Consider the following 16475-nt stretch of genomic DNA (forward strand, 5'->3'; position numbering starts at 1 on the left):
GGAATCATTCAAGTATTCAACATGATCCCTGAGAGCTAGAACTGCAATTAGAAAAGGCTATTATGAAGCAGAAAATTGTGAGCTACCATCCTTTACACAGCTTCCTGGGAATTTAGGCAATGGGATTTCCTTGGGAGTAGGCTGATTGAGATCAATGGCAGATAGCACACAGCAGACGGTTCTTTATTCTTAGAGCAATAAGCCATGAGAAGAAAATAACAGCTAAAAACAATGAAATACGAGAAATTCCAGGAGCACAGGGTTGGTTTCCTTTGGAAGGGTGTTGCTGGAGGCCTATTGATATTTTGCAATATTTGTGTCTATTTACAGATATGCAGGTGAAACCAAAGTAGAGCCTGAGCTTAAAAACGGTTGTCGTTGATGTAGTACTTCTCTACTGTCAAAACTACAGTTCCAACCCTCTTTGGGGTAAGAATTTACATATCAGTTGATTCATCTTGAAACTTTCAATGGTTGTTCATCAGCCATTCCTTTCCTGATGTTACAGGAGTCTTTTCCAATGCCAAGAATTAGCTTGGAGGGATGAAAATTATCCTCAACGTACTCTAACCAAGCACTCAAAGGATCTGGCCTATTGACACATCTTGTGATTTGATTGATACTATCCAATGTCCGGGATCGATAAACCTGGGAATAATTTAAGCTCCTCTAAAGATGGCCTGTGAAGCAGTTCACCAGAATCTGTTCCCATGGAACATTTTATTGAATTGATCGTTGACATTTTATTGTATGTTTAAGGTTTTGTTGTTTTTATCCCATAAATGGCCTTGTAAATTTTACATTGGAGCTATTATATACTTTAATAATAATAATAATAATAATAATAATAATAATAATAATTTATTATTTATACCCCGCCCATCTGGCTGGGCTTCCCCAGCCACTCTGGGCGGCTTCCAAAAGAATATTAAAATACTGTGATACATCAAACATTAAAAGCTTCCCTAAACAGGGCTGCCTTCAGATGTCTTCTAAAAGTCTGGTAGTTGTTCTCTTTGACATCTGATGGGAGGGCGTTCCACAGGGAGGGTGCCACTACCGAGAAGGCCCTCTGCCTGGTTCCCTGTAACTTGGCTTCTCGCAGCGAGGGAACCGCCAGAAGGCCCTCGGTGCTGGACCTCAGTGTCCAGGTAGAATGATGGGGGTGGAGACGCTCCTTCAGGTATACTGGACTGAGGCCGTTTAGGGCTTTAAAGGACAGACCAACACTTTGAATTGTGCTCGGAAACGTACTGGGAGCCAATGTAGGTCTTTCAAGACTGGTGTTATATGGTCTTGGCGGCCACTCCCAGTCACCAGTCTAGCTGCTGCATTCTGGATTAGTTGTAGTTTCCGGGTCACCTTCAAAGGTAGCCCCACGTAGAGCGCATTGTAGTAGTCCAAGCGGGAGATAACCAGAGCATGCACCACTCTGGCGAGGCAGTCCGCAGGCAGATAGGGTCTCAGCCTGCGTACCAGATGGAGCTGGTAGACAGCTGCCCTGGACATGGATTTAACCTGTGCCTCCATGGACAGCTGTGAGTCCAAAATGACTCCCAGGCTGTGACCTGGTCCTTCAGGGGCACGGTTACCCCATTCAGGACCAGGGAATCCTCCACACCTGCCCGCCTCCTGTCCCCCAGAAACAGTACTTCTGTCTTGTCAGAATTCAATCTCAATCTGTTAGCTGCCATCCATCCTCCAACCGCCTCCAGACACTCATACAGGACCGTCACCACCTTCACTGGTTCTGATTTGAAAGAGAGGTAGAGCTGGGTATCATCTGCATACTGATGAACACCCAGCCCAAACCTCCTGATGATCTCTCCCAGTGGCTGCATGTAAATGTTGAAAAGCATGGGGGAGAGGACAGAACCATGAGGCACCCCACAAGTGAGAGCCCAGGGGTCTGAACACTCATCCCCCCCCACCACTTTCTGAACACGGCCCAGGAGGAAGGAGCGGAACCACTGTATGACAGTGCTCCCAGCCCCTCAAGACGGTCCAGAAGGATGTTATGGTCGATGGTATCAAACGCCGCTGAGAGATCCAGCAGAACTAGGAAACAGCTCTCACCTTTGTCCCTAGCCCGCCGGAGATCATCAACCAGTGCGACCAAGGCAGTTTCAGTCCCATGATGAGGCCTGAATCCCGACTGGAAGGGATCCAAATGGTCCGCTTCTTCCAGGCGTGCCTGGAGTTCTTCAGCAACCACTCGCTTAATCACCTTGCCCAAGAATGGAAGATTTGAGACTGGGCGATAATTGGCCATCGTGGCCGCATCTAAAGATGGTTTTTTAAGAAGCGGTTTAATAACCGCCTCTTTCAGCGGGTCTGGGAAGGCTCCCTCACAGAGGGAAGCATTCACCACCCCACAAAGCCCATCACCCACCCCTTCCTGGCTAGCTTTTATAAGCCAGGATGGGCAAGGATCAAGGAGACAGGTGGTTGGTTTCACTCGTCCAAGCAGCCTGTCCACATCCTCGGAGGTAACAGATTGGAATTGATCCCACGCAACTTGACTAGACAGGACTCTAGCACTCTCCTGCCCCGGCCCTGCTCCCGCGGTGGCGTCTACCTCTTCCCGAATCTGAGCAACTTTATCTGCAAAAAGGAGCAGGGCCCTCAGACACTCACACAGGAGAGTCCTCCTGGGCAGCAGAGTGCAGCAGTCCCTGTGAGGCTTCAGGCCCCGCCCCAGGCCAGGTGGTAAGTGGCAGGAAGGAGCAGGGCTCATATATTAAATAATCAAGCAAATAAATACAACAATCTAGCTAGTATAAGGTACTCATGAAGGATCATCATATAGCAAACCTCTGGTAAATAATAGCAAACTGAAAAAGGTCTTCAGGTGACTTGATGTTGCCTTTCCCTCCTCAGCTGAACCCCATCTTCTTGCTCTGTGTCTTCTTTTTCTCAGCTTGTGGGGAAGGTGCCCACCCAACCCCTTTGTATGGCAGGCCATTTCTCTTCCTCACGAACAAATATCAATTTCCCCAACACAATGAAGTCTTCAAATTAGTGCATTTCTGAACACCTGGAAGGACTATTTCTAAAAAGTAAAATAAATAGAGTTTGCTTAGAAACACATGCTGCTTTTGCAGATGTACCCTTTCTCCAGACTGTCTGCCAGAAAATAAAGCGTGTCTGTGTACATATACTCTGGACATATCTGTCAGCCTTTAGCCTAGCTAAATGTCAGGCTATTCACATTCCTTCCACCCTCAAAAGGAACATTGTTGGTTCATATCTTTATCCTTTCTGATATAAGGAATTACAATCTGAAAAGGTGACATTAATGAAACAATAGCAGCAGATATCTGCTTGCTGATCAGTGTATTAAATGACAAATAATAGGTGTTTTGAACATGTATTTCTTTTCAAGTGTATATCCCCATTTTTCTACAAATCCAATATGCTTAATATAATAAGGAAATTATAATAAACTCTGAAAATCATAAATTGGAGTCAATCTCTCAAACAAACAACTGATCAAGTGAAGGCATTTACTTTCCACACCAGATTGGTCTTTGAAAGTCACTCAATGAGGGTGGAGCTCAGGCCACATTGGAAGCTCCCATTCAGACAATGGCTTCTGCCAGCTCTTCCTCAAGATGCCAGGAACTGAACCTGAAACCTTCCGAATGCAAATCATGGGCTCCACTGCTGAGCTGCACCCTTCCCCTAAGAGGTTGCCTTAGAGCAGGGACGTCCAGCCCCAAGAGACTGCAATCTACTCACAGAATAAAAAACTGGCAGTGATCTATCCCTTTTGGGAGGGGGCTTTCAGGTCAAAGCTGCTGAGCATTTTTTAGGAAGGAAAGTCAGAGTATGGAGGACAGGCGGGTTGGATCCTCTTTTTACCACGCAAAGGAAAAAGAGACCACGATCAGCCCAAACCCCCCAGGGATCAACCAGTTGGACACCCCTGTAAGGCAATCAGACCATTGGTCCACCTACTGTATCTCAGTATTGTCTGCACTGTTTGGCAGCAGCTCACCAGCAGCCCCACCTTTCAGCATGCAAAGCTCTACCACTGAGCTATGTGTCTCTGTGTGAACCAGCCATGGCTTCATAATTAATATATGTGTATAATGTGCAAATGTGGGATGCGGGTGGTGCTGTGGTCTAAACCACAGAGCCTAGGGCTTGCCGATTGGAAGGTCGGCAGTTCGAATCCCCGCGATGGGGTGAGCTCCCGTTGCTCGGTCCCAGCTCCTGTCCACCTAGCAGTTCAAAAGCACGTCAAGTGCAAGTAGATAAATAGGTACCGCTCCGGCGGGAAGGTAAATGGCGTTTCTGTGCGCTGCTCTGGTTCGCCAGAAGCGGCTTAGTCATGCTGGGCACATGACTCAGAAGCTGTCTGCAGACAAACACCGGCTCCCTCAGCCTATAGAGTGAGATGAACGCACAACCCCAGAGTCCTCCACAACTGGACCTAACTGTCAGGGGTACCTTTACCTTTACCTTATAATGTGCAAATTAGCATGTGCTAATGTCACACCTGGGACGCAGGTGGCGCTGTGGGTTAAAGCCTCAGCGCCTAGGACTTGCCGATCGAAAGGTCGGCGGTTCTAATCCCTGTGGCGGGGTGCGCTCCCGCTGCTCGGTCCCAGCGCCTGCCAACCTAGCAGTTCGAAAGCACCTCCGGGTGCAAGTAGATAAATAGGGACCGCTTACCAGCGGGAAGGTAAACGGCGTTTCCGTGTGCGGCTCTGGCTCGCCAGAGCAGCGATGTCACGCTGGCCACGTGACCTGGAAGTGTCTCCGGACAGCGCTGGCCCCTGGCCTCTTAAGTGAGATGGGCGCACAACCCCAGAGTCTGTCAAGACTGGCCCGTATGGGCAGGGGTACCTTTACCTTTACCTAATGTCACACCTAATGACAGGAGCGAGCCAGCAGTAAATCACACCGAGCAAGTTGGAGTTAACTCTTTATTAGCAACAACAGGATCTGCACAGAAGTGTCAGTCCTCATGAGCACAGCAACTCATTTCCAGCAGGTCTTGCCTCTGAAGGTCCAAGTCTCCCCACTGCTGCCTCTCCAGGGTTTTCCCTCAAGCAATATGAGACTGCGCTTGCGTGAAGCTAACTTCTCTTCTACCTTCTTCATGCCTCTCCTGGTTCTGGGAGACCCACAGGGAGGGGAGCTTGTTGCAGCAGGAGGGGGAAACACCTGTGACTCTTCACCAGCTTGGCTCATCTTTGCCTCTTGGCTTCCCTCATTGCCCTCCCCTGCTTCAGTTTCTAGCTCTGTTTCTTGACTTCCCTCTTCCGCAGACTCTCTCTGCTCACTAAAGCCTCTTCAGCTTCTGACTCTTCCTCCTTCCAGTCCTCTCCCTCTTCTTCCTCTAACCACCACTCCCCAGGCTCTGAGCCATCTTCCCTTGGGAGTTCCCCAGCTGGTTCCTCCCACCATCGCTCTGCATCCAATCAGTCCATGGCACTTAACATCTGTAAATACACAGAAAATATTAGGAGTGCACTTCAGAAAAAGTAAGGCATGAACCAGCCTTTTGTAACGCAATCATAAACACATCTGCTGAAAAGGAAGAACCATTGAGTTTGATGAGACTTCCTCTCAGATAAGAGCAAATAGGATTGTTCTCTTAGCCACTTTGATTCATCAGTTCAGCATGTACACAGAAGCAAGGCTGCCTGCCATGTTCACTAATGCTGTGTCAACCGGTTAAAGCTCTTTAGTCATTTTGCTTTTAATCCATTAACCAAGCAACAAAATGAATGCAACAGTTTCTAAGTACTGGTAATATTCTGGGGTTGTTTTGTGATGATAACATTCACTCTTGGCTAAATAAATCAGGCATGTTCTTATATTTTGGAAGGTCTCCTGTAATGCATTGCCTGAATCAACAGAGATACATAAATGACTTACAATGATTTGAAACAGTTCTAAATAGCATTTAGTCCTTGGGAGGGCAGAAAAGATGTATCTGTTGCAAACACCCAGGCAAAATTCTGGCAATTAAATGTATGTCATTTGCTTCACCATACACCTAATTGCCATTCTGGATGCTGCTCCGAGCTCAGTGAGATAATCAAAGGACCACTTTGCAGCATACACAGTTGTAATGCACATTTATTCAGGCAACATACTAGCTAACACACATTGAGTGGAGTGGGGTGTGGTGAGGTTGTATATTTTGGCCTCCACTGTTGTTGTAATTGTTCAGGGGTTTCTGGCTTGCAGACCTGCATGCATTGCTCCCACTGAAATCCAGTTGAAATCCATTAATATGGCCTATCTCCTGATGCATTGACTTGGCATGCCACATTCTACAGCTGCCCTCCTCACTGCAGCTCACGAAAATTGTCTCCAACAAATCACGTCCAATCTTTTGGACTGTCGTTCCTACTCTCTGACCCATTTTCATTCCGTTGTGTCACATACATTTTTAAATATTCCTTTAGCAGAGGGGGCTTCATGCTGAGGCAGTTCCAAAGATATTAGTCAGATTATCTCTGCACAGCTTGTGACCCATGGAGCCAAACACAGCTGTGCATGGTGCTCAGCCAGGAACTGAGTTTTATCAAGCTTTACCCACAACCCACCAGATTCTCTCTTTGATCCACCCTTGATCCAACAGATTCCCTCAGCTCTGCCCCAGTCTACTAGGTGCCACCTCATCTTGGCTTCTCTACCCTCAAGCACCTGGGCAGACCAAAATACAGTATATGCCTGGTTGTCTAGGCACTTCCCAGCCAAAGGAATGCTCCTGGCAGATGCTTAAGTATTTATGTTATTGTCAGAGATAACACAGTCCCTTCTGCAGCTCTGTATATCTGCGCACACCAATCTAACAGCTAGGCAGCTATTTCTGTTACTGTCAGAGATAACACAGTCCCTTCTGCAGCTCTGGATATCTGCGCACACCAATCTAACAGCTAGGCAGTTATTTCTAGGTCTATGTTCTGTGGAAGAGTTGCAGAAACAGAGGACCACTCCCCCTCCACCAGGTTATGTATCTTCCCCTGATGGGCTGCACACACAGCTGAAGACTGTGCCTGCATGGAAACTTCTCATTTCTTTTTCATTCCCTCTTGCTTCTAGGAGACAGTGGTGCAGGAGGGCTCCCCACAAACCACTGCCTGTCTTTCCCAAGTCAGACTCCAGCCCCCCTGCCCCCAGTGCACACTCATCAGCATCCTGCCAGTCTCTGACATCGGTGGACTGTGCTTGTCTCAGTGAGTCTGAAGTTCTACAGTCCTGGGTTCAAGGTGTATCTCTGCATTCATTAGATAACTCCTGAGTCTTTGGGTTGTATGTGGGAGAATCAGGCTTGCGCATGCTTGACCTCCATGAATTGATAATGAGGTCTGGAAAGAGTCCTTGGAATGCAATTTCTTGTTTAGGATCTTGATAGCACAGAGAAAGCAGTCAGTGGAAGTGCTCCTTTCTTTTTTTTTAAAGTAATATTTATTAAGGTTTTAAGGGTTACAAAAAGAAAAAAAAGACACCAAATTAAGCAAAAACAAAAAAGCACATCACAATAAGGAAAAAGAAAAAAAAACAAAGAAAAACCCCCAGAAAAATAGAAACAATTAAAAACACAACAAACATTCCCATAACTTAGCCTTCATTTGCTTGTTTCCTTGACCTCCTCACACCTCCCTTTTTTGTATTCTAGTTCAGTTAGTTATTTCAGCAAATCCTTTCCATCTTTCCCAGTTTTTGTCCTGTAAATTATCTTGAGATAATCTAACTTTACTTTCCCTCCTTTCACCAATTAACAGTCTATTTTTACTTAATCCTTTATAACATTTCTGCTAAAACCACATAACTTCATTCCAACATCCTTCTAACATTCATTAATTTTACAATGTTTCTGTAAATAATCTTTAAATTTCTTCCAATCTTCCTCCACCGACTCTTCTCCCTGGTCTCGGATTCTGCCAGTCATTTCCGCCAGTTCCATGTAGTCCATCAACTTCATCTGCCATTCTTCCCGGGTGGGTAGATCTTGTGTCTTCCAGTACTTTGCAATAAGTATTCTTGCTACTGTTGTAGCATACATAAAGAAAGTTCTATCCTTCTTTGGCACCAATTGGCCGACCATGCCCAGGAGAAAGGCCTCTGGTTTCTTCAGAAAGGTATATTTAAATACCTTTTTCATTTCATTATAGATCATCTCCCAGAAAGTCTTAATCCTTGGGCATGACCACCAAAGGTGAAAGAATGTACCTTCAGTCTCTTTACATTTCCAACATTTATTATCGGGCAAATGATAAATTTTTGCAAGCTTGACTGGTGTCATGTACCACCTGTAGATCATTTTCATTATATTATCTCTTAAGGCATTACATGCCGTAAACTTCATACCTGTGGTCCATAACTGTTCCCAGTCAGCCATCATAATGTTATGTCCAACATCTTGTGCCCACTTAATCATAGCTGATTTCACCGTTTCATCCTGAGTGTTCCATTTCAACAGCAAGTTATACATTCTTGACAAGTTCTTAATTTGGGGATCTAACAGTTCTGTTTCAGTGGAAGTGCTCCTTTCAGGCCTTTATCATGACCATGTTTGAGATTGGGTCACATGATTCCATTCCCCACCTCCACATGTTCCTATCAGGGACTGAAGTCACCCCAAAGCAAGAAAGAATCCGTTGCAGGAGAGATGAAGAAGCAAGGATGCATTCGAGGGATTGCTTCAGTGTGGCATGGTTGCTTAATGCAGTGAAGTTTGTCACGTTAATGTGAAATATTGTGATGACAAACATCTTGGCATGGATCCGGTGAACTGTCAGTGAACCCATCCCTCAAGGAGCAGAAATGAATTGAAAGCAGTTCCATCAGGAGTCACAGGGACTCCAAGACCGATGCTTGTGATTTCACAGTGATTAAGACAAAGGTCCTTTGCCAGAGCATCTCTGAAATATTTATTTTTGAAACGGCTAGATATTTCCAACGGTTATCAGGTCGGAGCAGCTCACAAGGCAAGTGCCTAATAAAACACACCATGGCATTTGGATGACTGCGCCAAGGTTATCCCAACAAAACTGCGCAGGAGTCATAAATACAACGCAGAGAGACCCCCAAAGTGGAACAAAATCCTAAAAGAAGTCAATGTTTCCTCAGCACTCTCTCTTTTGCTATGATAACATATCTTGGGTTACAAAGCAGAATATTTCTTATATATTCAGGAGCTCTCCTTTCAAGTCTCATTCGACTTGTTTGTTCTCCTTTTTCCCTTACCTCTGGCAATCCATGCCCCAAATCAGCCTGTTTTCTTTCATTTTATCAATGTGAGAAGTCTAAGCTGCCTGCATCTCAATTCTGTGTTCTTGGTAAAATAAGTAAATAAATGCTGCAATAACAGGCTCCCCCCCCCTTTTTTTTTACTGGCCCTGTGAAACAGATTCTGGCTCAGTTCAGAGTAGGATGGCCAACTTTTGAACTTTTAAGGGCACCAATATTCTGCACAGGCACAGGAGCCAAAAGTCTGGTGTGTATGACAACTGCCGCAACCTGTGTAGGGAGGAGTGTGGCTGGGCCTTCTAGCTGCTTGCCATAAATGTCTGTGCGCATGCTGGGTCCGCCTGGGACCTTCCAGCATTGACAAGGAGGCCTGAAGGGGGATTCTTCATGCATGCAGCTGAAGACACACAGCATCAACCGTGTGAGTGGGTAGCCTGCATTGTGAGCATCCTGCATGGAGACACTGGGAGGCGCTAGGATGCACTGCCCCCAGTCCTCTCTGCATTCCAATGCAGCGGAGTGGAGAAAGAAACAGTCTGGTGACAGTGCTGGTTGAATGAATAAAGAAAATAAAGATTCACTGCTCATGGCAAACAAAGTCATTCTGAGCACAAGCTTAGCAGTACTCAGTTGCGTGTTCAGACCCAGAGACCTCCCTCCTAAATAAAGACACAACTTTATTGATTACAGAAAAGTGAGTGGTTGCATAGGCTCTGGTTTGACTAGCTCCCTGCACCCTTGCAGGTAGCACTGACCCAGAGCTCTATCATAGGTCAGCCAAGGGTGAACACCTGAGGCAGGTAAAAAGTCTGGGAACAGACTCTGTTCACTCCCTAGATGCTCCCTGGACTCAGGCACAGGCACAAACCAAGTTGAGTCCCTGGGTTCCCTTAATGGAATACCCTTCACATAGGGATGGCGAGAGCGTTCTCCCATTCCTATCATCTGAACCAGTTGTTCAAGTTGTGATGAATTGCTACGCGGCAGGCGAAACCCAAATGGCTACAGCCAGTCAGCCAAGTGGGGAAAATTCCTGCTAATTGACCTTGGAGAAGAAGGAGGAAGGCAGTAAACTCCTGTGATAGCTCAATCAGTGGGGCATGAGACTCTCAACCTCAGGGTCGTGGGCAAAAGAGTCCCGCATTGCAGGGAGTTGGACTAAATGGCCTTGCGACCCCTTCCAACTCTATAGTTCTATGATTCTAAAGCAGGAGAAGACAATCTACATATCAATAAGTAGTTGCTACCACCCACCCCACTCACCCATGAAAACAAAGACCACCACAGCCAACCACAAATGAACAGCCACACCCTCGGCCAAGCCCAACCTCTCTCACCACCAAAGGAACACAAGAGAACAGCAGAGAACCTGCACAAGCAACGCTGACACAAAACCCTACATATAGTAAGTAAAATAGAAACATTGCCACCCGACCCCACCCCCACTCATCTTTCCCCCTCCACCTCTTTCCCCCCTTTTTTCCTAATGTCTCAACAAATGAAACCGATTTGTAAAAAAAAAAAGTTACACGGAAAAAAACATGAGAGAGGCATTGCACATACCTTTGTAAATCAAGAAAATCTTTAATAAAAATACATTTTAAAAAAGTAGTTGCTTAAGGAAGAACCAGTGAAGGAAGAGTAGGTTGCCTTGATTTCGATTCCCCATCCCACTTCAGGTAACTTGCTGCAAGCTTGTTGCTTACTCCAAACGCACTCCATAGGCACAGGGGCTCCTGCAATAACAGCTGGATACGGCTTTGCACTCCTCACTGTCAGTCAGGTTTCGTAACAAAGCTGGACCAATCTGGCAACAAATGCTTCACGGGTGTGATGAACACCCTGACTACTGGAGACAGGGATGGTGTGTTCCGTTTTGCTGCTTGAGACGAAACAGGAAGATGCTGCCCCATCATGGCTGAAGTTTCCTGTGACTGGTTGTGCAGTTGTGCCTGCAAAGCAGCAACAACAACGGCAGGTCTCAGTGAGATCTTGGCAGGCAGGAGTGGAGGCAGCAGGGCCCCCAAGGCAGCACCGCCTCTTGGGGTTCTGCTGCTCGAGGCAGCTGCCTCAACCCACCTCATGGGTGGGCTGGCCCTGACTAGAGCTCACTCAGAGGAATAGGTTAATTAGTTGGCAGGTAGGATTTGGGGCACAGAGTGACTGCAGACACATGCCAGTAGTAGGGGAGTACCACAACTCTTTATGGGGGCCGAATAATGAGGCCCCTTGGAATGATTTGAGGGTCCTTTATTATATGTTCTTGGTTGCCATTAAGATGTCCAATGGAACCAGAAACACACACACTTGGAAATGTAACGCCCCCAAACATTTTGAAGGAAGAGGAGTCCTGTGATGGACAGCTGAGCCAGACCAGAGTCGGGTGGTGCAGTGCCTCAGAATCCCACCTCTCTCTGATTGGCTGCCAAGAGTGGAGCCAGCCCTTTGGGAGGGAGAATAAAAGGTGCCATTTCCGAGAGATGGGCAGAGAGGGTTAAGGTTGAGAGTTTGGGAAGGGAGAGTTAATGAGTTTGTTCTGGTCTCTGTGTGGAACATCCACTCTGAGGAAAATATCTACAGCCAGAGGCACCAACTTGCACCCCAGATGGTGTGTGGGGGGGTCTAGTGTTGCACATGCAATGTGATGTCATGACATCATGCGTAATGCCTCATGCGTGTGATGCTGGGCTCCGTGCTCGGCCTCCTTCCGATGCACAAGGTGTCCAACTACTACCCCCTGCCTGCAAAGGCAGCCCAGGCCTTCGCCACCTCTGCCACCCACCACCTTACTGGGGTGCCGGCTAGGCCAAGGCCTCCACCGCAAGGCCTCCATTGAGGCCCACTGCAACTGCCGGCCTCCTTCTGGAAGTGTGGCCCGGCTTCTAGAGGTACTTTTGTGGCTGCAGCAGCCCTCAAGGGCAGCTTTGTGGGGCCAGAGGACAGCTTGACTTAGTTGCTCTGGAGAGCCTGCCAAGAGTGAGCAGGCAGCAGGCAGGCAGCAAGCAGCAGCAGCAGCAATGATTTGAGGGGTTCTGAGCCACATTTGTGGGCAGGGGGTGGCGGGGTGGCGCATGTGGGGCACGCACATCATTGGGAGGAGGCCTTCTCTGCCCCCTCAGCATTGGGAGGGGAGCTTGGCCCCTTGCCTGCAAATATTGAGGGGGCTGAGGGGGCCTCAGCGTCTCCAGCTAGAGAAAGGAGTCTCTAGGCTTAGATACAAAGACGGGAGTAAGGGGAAGGCTGAGTTTGAGTCAGGAGAAGGAGAAGCTGTGAGGATACTGTCTCCTTGGGTTGCATGTCAGTCAGTCAGGAGGAGAGAGATCCTCTGAAGACTCCCAGACCAGTTAAGAGGGGCGTGGGGATCCCCTGGAACGGTGATACTACCGGAAGTGAGAAAAGGTTGGGAAATCAAGAGAAATTTCCACCTTGTTTAGGAACCAAAGTGTTAGGCGGTAACACCTAAGCAACAACTAATTTAAGGAATTGAAGTAACATAAACAAATAAGCTGAGCATTGACCATCTAGTCTAGAAACATGTAACATCTGAGGAGTAATAACCGAATTAAACAACCGATGTTTAAAAGAAGCTGTGTGTTATCTCCTGTGTTTAGAAGCCTGTATCATTCAGTAGATTAAGTATTATTAAGTTATCTGTTTCCTGAAATACTTTTATCTCCTGACATATTTGTTTTACCAACTTTGTTCTCTAAAATAAATCTTTCTTATTTGGTCAACGTCTGCCTGAGTCTCCAAGTATCTAAGTTTATCCTCACATAAAAACCCCTAAAACAACCCATGGTGGTTTTTAGAGTATACGGGGGTGGGATCTGCTTCAAGACCATTTTTGTTTTCTCTTCCTCCTCATTACAGCTGGTTACAGGATGGCAGTAACCCCTATTGCTTTATGCGCCAGGAGCAATAAACAGCTTCTGCAACAGATTAGTGTCTCAACTTTGGTTCTGCATTTGATCAGCAAGAACAGCTGTTCGCTAGTTGCTGTATTATGAGGCGATAGAGATTATCACTTAAATAGACATTAAAACTCATGGGGTGATCACGTCACATGTTGAAAAACAGATTTGTTTTTGCTCTTGGAAAAAGTACAAGTGTCTCACTGCTACTTAATTCAAATATACCATGAAAGCAGCAACTCTCAACTTGGATCTTGCAAGTCTGAAAGAGAAAGAAATATTTGATCTGCCACAGGCCCCACTTAACACCCCCCCCAAATGGAGAATATTGGGCTTTGTTTTATTTTCATCCTTATGCAGGAGCATATTTAGCTTGCACAGAGAAGCCCACCCTGTGACATTCATCTGAAGCTGGCCATTTCCAGAATGTCTGACATGCAAAAGTGGGCATGTGAGAACTCATGAATGAGTCTGTGTAGAAAGCTCCTTTTCTGGCAAAACAGGATTTTTTTACAGTTGAGATAGAAGAACTATTACAAGCTGGACTAGGAACAGGAGGGTGACTCTGGTTCATATCTCTGCTTAGCTATTGTCAGCACACAGGACATGAAGCTCAGCAGTGTATTTTAATTCTTTATTCACAAACACAACTTACAGCTTGGCACTGCCTGCTGCTCCATCGAGCAGTTGGCAGGACTGAGGGTCTCTGCCCTCTACATCCCCCGAAGACCCCTCCTACTCCTCTGCAGGATGTTTCCCTAGCAGCCTTAAACTATGAGGGAGGGGCCTCAGTGCCCTTTCTTCTGCTACATGTGAAGCCCTCCATGCCCTTGGAGACAAGGGGGGAGGAGAGCTCTGCGGTAGGAACAGCAAGCTCCTGGGCTGCTTCTGCAGATGCTGTCCTCTTCTCCTCTGTGAAGCCTCACCAGGCTCTTCTTGCTCGTTCCCGTCTGCTGCATCTTCAGCCTCCAGCCATCTCCCTCCGCCCTTCACCTTCTGATCTGTCCTCAGCATCCCACCACCACTCTCCTGGCTCTGAGCCTTCCTCTTCCGAGGCTTCCCTGCGGGGCTCCCCAACTGGTGCCTCCCCCCACTCCTCTCCAGCCAGCCAGTCCCTGACATCTATGAAGCTCACCAATACTCCTTCAGTGAGTAACCATCTCTTAACCTAACTGTGGGGATGCTTATAGGATATGGGGAGATACAGTCATTTATCCTGCCCTGGTCTTCTTAGAGGAAGAATGGAATAAAAATGGAAAGTAAATAGTCATTTAATGATCACTGAAATCAGAATCAACATTCAAAGAACATACATTTCAACTGATAATGGCGATTAAATTTTTGAACCCGAGTTTCTTCTTGACTCTGCATTGTGGCACAGCTTTTCTTGTGTGTATAAAGTATAGCAAGTAATCAAAAGCTTCTTGCATTTGCACATTCTTGACTGGCATGCTTTGCACCTGCACATGGTCATCAGCTGACATTTGGGTGCTTCCAAAACACCACCTGCTTCTTCCCAGCTGCAATCCAAGAGACTCAGCATTGTTCAGTCATGATCCAAGTGAGCTTCTGATAGCAATGAATGCCGTGAAGAAGCATTTTGTGATAGAGCTGGAGGCTGGGGGAAGATCAGCCAGAGACGTCAGTGCACCAAGCCTGCAGTTTGACTTTTGAGTGGGGCACCTGCATCACATCATGGAGAATGTGAGGGTCCTGCTCTTCCACCAAGAGAACTGAAGTGGTGCCTGGTGAATGTATAAGCCAGGGGGAGAAACATGATCCAGTCTACATTCTAAAGGTCAACCTACCTCATTCACATTCTCCAAAACAATATGAGAATGGAAGCACAGCTGTCCTTCAAAAGTTGCACGTCTCCGGGTTTCACAAGGCAGTTTTCCAGCCACGTAATGTGTACAAAAGGGCAAAAGTGCGTATAAAAAAAGTGTTGGTGATGATCCCATACATGGCCTGGTTATCTGGATCCGTGCCAGTCTGGGTTCAGGGACTGAATCTGCCTTGGTCTCCCTGATGGATGACATTTTTTGAGAGAAAGACAGGAGGAATGCAAGCTTGCTTCTTCTGCTTGACCTCACAGCAGTTTCTAATATCATTGTCCATGGTCGTCTTCTTCTAGACTGACTCTGTGGGATGATTATCAGTGGCACCACACCATGGTGGCTCCATTCCTACCTGCAGAGTTGTGTCCATAGAGTTGCCATGGGACAGTATTTTTTGATGCTTTGAATGATGTTTGTAATGATATCTTTGTTTATTTTGTTTCTTTATGTTGTATTCTGTCTTGTTACATTTTTAAAAATGTTATCCTATGGAAAACTGCTTTGCAAAAAAATTAATATTGGGGGAAATGCAAATAAAAACTGTGTATATTAGGTGGAATTTTACTGAGATGCTGATAAATTTTCATTGGGACTTTTTCAAAATGCAAACTGAAGTGGAAATGTGGACAACTGAATTTAAGATTGGAAAAATGCAAAACTGAGAGAAACCAAAATTGAAGGGTTCAGCCATCCCTATGCAGGACCCAAAGAGCAACATCACATCCAAAGTAAAGAAACAGAGGAGATGGGGAGCATTGTGTTGTTCTTTGGCGCTTTGCATTTCTGAAAGCACCAATCTAAAAAGCCACATCCTCGCTGGGAGGAAAAATATGCACTCAACCCTGACACCTCCTCCTCCACATATAATAAGCTGGTATCTGTTTTTGAGTCTGTAGCATATTATAAATGGCAGTATTTTTATTCATGAGAGATTGGTCAATGAAAACTGTAAATCCTCTAGGAAAGCTTTTTCTTCTTCTAAGCCCACAATATATCCCTGAGCAGATTTTCACACTGCAGTTCTTTTCAACACTATTTCTGCCATTCCTCCAACAAAAAGCATCCCTCAGCCCTCCCCAAAGTTGCACGTTCCATAGGATCAGCAGACACTGCAAAAACTGAGCCATTGCCACGCATGACTCTGTGGCTGAAAGGTGCTAACAAGGTTTTGCTTATTTACCCTGCCAGTCACACACCTCCCCCATCGACATCTGTGAGTTTGAGTTTTATTTGAGGAAAGTGTGTGCAGGTTTACTATATTTATAACATTTCCCCCCTCAGCATAGTTCCAGGCAGAAAATGGAACAGAATTGTTGTTGCATTCACTCAGATTTTTTGAAAAGGCAGCCACCCACAAGTTATTAATTTAGGATATTCATATCTGAGTAACTCCCTCATTTCGGGGGAATGCTAGTTTTGGAATATTGCAAATGATTCCTGCTTAACTTAGCCAGTTATTGTTTGGCTCATTACACCAGCAACAATAGATGATAACATTTCATTGCTT

The 16475-nt window shown here is 46.2% G+C and overlaps 1 long non-coding RNA gene across 1 annotated transcript in view; it reads right to left on the reverse strand.

Annotated features, from left to right (window-relative positions):
- Positions 1–850: 850 nt before the first annotated feature.
- LOC310826609 overlaps positions 851–16475 on the reverse strand; it is a 249990-nt gene continuing 234365 nt past the window's right edge. Inside the window, exon 2 of the long non-coding RNA XR_014555886.1 lies at positions 851–2076. This is a non-coding gene — a long non-coding RNA (uncharacterized lncRNA). The remainder of the gene's footprint in view (positions 2077–16475) is intronic.

Source organism: Podarcis gaigeae (genome assembly GCF_964106915.1).
Source record: "Podarcis gaigeae genome assembly, chromosome: 10".
In the NCBI taxonomy this organism is placed as follows: domain Eukaryota; kingdom Metazoa; phylum Chordata; class Lepidosauria; order Squamata; family Lacertidae; genus Podarcis; species Podarcis gaigeae.